The 5,477-nt window shown below is 41.9% G+C and overlaps 1 pseudogene; it reads right to left on the bottom strand.

Moving 5' to 3' along the window:
• The window catches only part of LOC117399210 (solute carrier family 40 protein member 1-like), a 4,014-nt pseudogene extending 3,097 nt beyond the window's left edge, over positions 1-917 (bottom strand).
• Between the last annotated feature and the right edge of the window lie 4,560 nt (positions 918-5,477).

The raw sequence follows: 5,477 nt of genomic DNA, 5'->3' as shown, positions 1-5,477 counted from the left end.
AGACCCGCTGATCCCGAGTGCAGGAGTACCCAATCGTTATACAGTTAAACCCCAAGACCGTAGTGTAGAGAAAGGCTACGCCCATGCCAGCTAGGAACACAGATTGCTTGTAGTAAGCCTTCCAGCCATCTTTGCAGGTGCTTAGTAGCCATTTAAGCTTTCTCAGGCACAATGGAAGATTTGTGATGTCCTTGAGATGCAAGCTGATGTGGCAGTTCCCTTCTGTAAATTCAGGTACCTCGGCAACCCGGAGATCACCTACAAGACAATGGGATAATTGTAGTATCCGTCTTGCACAGAACGTCACTCGTGGCTTAAACTGACACCAAGATCTGCATATATTCTGTTACTGGGGAGAATGTATGTTCTTCCACAGAACTGGTTTGTATGGCGAAATGTGATAACTGTTTAGATTTCAGGTACAGTAGGTAATGCTTTGTTTTCCTGGACCCAAACCCAGACCTTATGCAGACTGTTAGAAATATCTGTACCCCTACTTGGAGGAAGACTCTGGCAGACTCAAAGTGATGGCATTTCACTAAGTGATACACAGAAAAAACTCCTCTTGCAACAAAGAGCTGTGACTCATTATTTGGCTTTGTTGTGCACAGATTGCGAGGCATGTGGACGATTTGAATTTGTTAAAAACAATCTGCATAGAGAGAAAAATCAACATGAACAGCAGAAAATTTAAAAAATCTATGTGTAAATTAGTGTTGGTATAATTTGTATGGGGAAATTGGTTTATTGTGTGTCTTTTTGGAGTTGATTTGTACGATTAATTTATTGTTTACAGACGGGCGCTCGTTTGAGACTTTGCTACCTGTTGGGTTTGGTTGAGAGGAGGGGCCGTGGATGATTGGCTGTGCCGGTCCCCAATCAGCAGGTGGGTGGGTCTCGACAGAGTGTTCGTCCATTTAAAATCATCCGGTGGCCATCGCTCGGGGCGACTGCAATGCCAGGTTACAGAGGGGAGCTGCATATATTCAAAATATATATGTACAGTGCCTTGCAAAAGTATTCAGACCCCTGACCAATTCTCTCATATTACTGAATTACAAATGGTACACTGAAATTTCGTTCTGTTTGATATTTTATTTTAAAACACTAAAACTCAAAATCAATTATTGTAAGGTGACATTGGTTTTATGTTGGGAAATATTTTTAAGAAAAATAAAAAACTGAAATATCTTGCTTGCATAAGTATTCAACCCCCACACATTAATATTTGGTAGAGCCACCTTTCGCTGCAATAACAGCTTTAAGTCTTTTGGGGTAATTATGTACCAGCTTTGCACACAGTGTCGGAGTGATTTTGGCCCATTCTTCTTGGCAGATTTGCTCCAGGTTGTTCAGGTTGGTTGGACGACGCTTGTGGACCGCAATTTTCAAATAGTGCCACAGATTCTCAATGGGATTGAGATCAGGACTTTGACTGGACCACTGTAGGACATTCACCTTTTTGTTCTTGAGCCACTCCAATGTTGCTTTGGCCTTGTGCTTGGGATCATTGTCCTGCTGAAAGGTGAATTTCCTCCCAAGCTTTAGCTTTTTAGCGGACTGAAGCAGGTTCTCTTGCAGTATTTCCCTGTATTTTGCTCCATCCATTCTTCCTTCAATTTTAACAAGATGCCCAGTCCCTGCTGATGAGAAGCATCCCCACAGCATGATGCTGCCACCACCATACTTCACTGTAGGGATGGTGTGTCTTGAGGCATGGGCAGTGTTAGGTTTGCGCCACACATAGCGCTTTGAGTTTTGGCCAAAAAGCTCTATCTTGGTCTCATCTGACCACAAAACCTTTTTCCACATCGCAGCTGGGTCACTCTCATGCTTTCTGGCAAACTCCAGACGTGCTTTCAGATGGTACTTTTTGAGTGAGTAATGGCTTCTTTCTTGCCACCCTCCCATACAGGCCAGTGTTATGCAGAGCTCTTGATATGGTTGACTGGTGCACCATTACTCCACTCCCAGCCACTGAAGTCTATAGCTCCTTCAAAGTGATTGTTGGCCTCTCTCACAAGTCTCCTTCTTGTTTGAGCGCTGAGTTTTGAGGGACGGCCTTTTCTTGGCAGTGCCTGGGTGGTGTGATGCAGCTTCCACTTCCTGATTATTGATCCAACTGTGCTCACTGGGATATCCAAACACTTGGATATTATGTTGTACCCTTTCCCTAATCTATGTGTAGCGATCTCAGTTCCCGCAGGCAGGCGTATCACACAGGGCGAGGCAATCCACACACAGGCGGAGGGCGGGCGCGAACCCGGGACCTCTCGCACTGAAGCATAGCGCCGATACCACTGTACAAAAGAGACGGCTCCTTTGCAAGGAGCGTATATCGGGATTACGTCACCTACCAGCCCTACTGCTGCCTTCCCCCGTGCACGCTACACTCTCCCCTGCCAGCCTCAAGTCCGCCCCGGACTTGCTAACCAGGCTACAGTCCGACGAGTGCGTGCTGGGGTACCTGCGTCCCGCTTCTGACACCAATGTAGCGTTCCTGGTTCCCGCAGGCAAGCACAGCACACTGGGCGAGGCAATCCACATACAGTCGGAGGGCGGGCACGAACCCGGGACCTCTCGCACTGAAGCATAGCGCCGATACCGCTGTACAAAAGAGCCGGCTCCTTTGTACAGCGGTATCAGCGCTATGCTTCTGTGCCATGAAAGTCCTTCTCAACCATATTTCAGCTTTTTCTGTTTCAACAACAGCAATGTGGAGTAGTGGTTAGGGCTCTGGACTCTTGACCGGAGGGTCGTGGGTTCAGTCCCAGGTGGGGGACACTGCTGCTGTACCCTTGATCAAGGTACTTTACCTAGATTGCTCCAGTAAAAAAAACCAACTGTATAAATGGGTAATTGTATGTAAAAATAATGTGATATCTTGTAACAATTGTAAGTCGTCCTAGATAAGGGTGTCTGCTAAGAAATAAATAATAATAATAATAATAATAATAATAATAATAATAATAATAATAATAATAATAACAACAACAACCGCGGTCATTGAAAGGTATTTTTATTGTGCTAGAAACATGTGCCTTTTTGATGGGAAACTGAAGCTTTTCTTCCAAGTCTGTAGGAGAGCTAGGGCAGTAAATTCCCCCATTTAATTCAGGATCAAAAACCATGTGAATAAAAATATAAAAACGGTTGTTATCAAAGGCAGTAACAACAATGACAGTAGTGCACATTCTAAAATGCTTTTAATTAAACACAGCATGTCTATAAACCTACATTTGAATTTCTCAACTTTATCTTTCCCAACGGGTCAGCTGTAGATTACTTCATTTTACCCATATGCACAATGCACCACTGAAACTTTGGGCCCTTGAGGTAAATGAAAGCTGATCCTGTACAGGAAAAACAAGTTGCACAAGATAGATATGCTCTGCTCTGAGATTAACACATTGCACAAAATAGATATACTCTGCTCTGAGATTAACACATTGCACAAAATAGATATACTCTGCTCTGAGATTAACACATTGCACAAAATAGATATACTCTGCTCTGAGATTAACACATTGCACAAAATAGATATACTCTGCTCTGAGATTAACACATTGCACAAGATAGATATACTCTGCTCTGAGATTAACACATTGCACAAGATAGATATACTCTGCTCTGAGATTAACACATTGCACAAGATAGATATACTCTGCTCTGAGATTAACACATTGCACAAAATAGATATACTCTGCTCTGAGATTAACACATTGCACAAAATAGATATACTCTGCTCTGAGATTAACACATTGCACAAAATAGATATACTCTGCTCTGAGATTAACACATTGCACACCCATGGCATTATAGTTTACACTGAGAACATTTGCTATTGGAACATGATGATATACACTAAAAACTTGCGACTGGTCATATTCACTAAATAAATCACACTATTACTGTTATCTAAAACCAAGTACCATTCCAAAACCAAATTTTTTGTTTGTATTATAGCCAGGCAATTATTAACAATATCGAGAACATGTACAGGTATCTTGAAACAGCTTCATGCAAGTTCTAAGCCTGTATTTGATGATGTCATGAAAGAAAAGAACGTCTTATATTCTCTCAAGGCCTGCAAGTTTATGATTAATAACAGCTTGGTTTGCAATGGCCATCAATGCTTGGTGAGCACTGTGTAAGGAATGTTCCTTCATTTACCATATAAATAAATTATCTGGTGCTGTGAGTAAAGAGGACAGGATTGAGCCAGGAAACCGTCACTCTACATGCCAACAACGTACAGGCCAGCTGAAATGAGGCTTGAAAGTTTATTATTTTTATTATTATTATAATTATTACTTATTTCTTTACAAACGTCCTTATCCAGGGCAACTTACAATTGTTAATGGATAGCACATTATTTTTAAATAAAATTACCCATTTATACAGTTGGGTTTTTACTGGAGCAATCTAGGTAAAAGTACCTTGCTCAAGGGTACAGCAGCAGTGCCCCCCACCTGGGATTGAACCCACTACCCTCCGGTCAAGAGTCCAGAGCCCTAACCACTATTCCACACTGCTGCCCTTTATTAAGAGTCAATATGTTTTACCAACAAAAGCCACCAAACATGTACTGTAGTGGAAAGACAGCCGTGTCTAAATGAATTCATTGGAAAACCCACCTGTTACGCTCCATGTCTTTTTTGCCCATGCTTCTTTAGTTTCGTCGCTTTCAAACTCCACAACAACACTGCCACACTGCATCCTGTTGGTATTCAGAGACATTTCCTATGGCATAGAGTTTATTAGTAGTAGTATTCATTTTCATATAAACACATGAGTTAAGGCTGTGCTATTTTCTGCTCTTGTGTAATTTCTATACCATGAATATTTTTACTGCCAGGGAGACACAAAATATTTATTTAATCACTTTTGTCCCAGGACAAAGAGCTAGTTTGAGAGCACTGAATAACATTGTGATGACTTTAGTTCTACTAGTATTTCAGTATTCCACAGCCCAGCTTTGAAGGCCCCTGCTCTATAGTCTAAGTTTGTTTTCTTGATGAGGGCCTAACATACAACAGTAAGCTTGTTTTCTGTTATTCAGAGTAGACTGTTTATAACCAACAATATAAATTAAACATTCTAGTAAGATATCACTATTAAAAGTAAACTTTCAGCACTTAATCATGAACTCTGAGGTAACACAAAAGAAAATAAGAGGGTGATTTGATCTAGCCTTAACCCGCTAGGATAAGCCATAACCTTTTGTTGTGTAAAATGCTCCAGTAAAATCCTGGGATTGTTAACAAATGGGGCCAGCATTCTCGAAAGCACGTGACCACCCAGGACAAGGTCACCCACCTTTCATATCCCAAAAAGGCAACACGGTCACTTGTATGTCACATAGACCTAAAGAACATTAAGGGGGGGGGGGGGGCGCAGGCATGCATCCAGCCTTTATAGTAAAGCATACACACAGCATGGGGACGGGTTCAGCAGTGTAGCTCCGCACAGGTCAA

Source organism: Acipenser ruthenus, chromosome 4, assembly GCF_902713425.1.
Source record: "Acipenser ruthenus chromosome 4, fAciRut3.2 maternal haplotype, whole genome shotgun sequence".
Classification (NCBI taxonomy): Eukaryota; Metazoa; Chordata; class Actinopteri; order Acipenseriformes; family Acipenseridae; genus Acipenser; species Acipenser ruthenus.
This window is presented reverse-complemented; position numbering and strand designations above follow the sequence as displayed.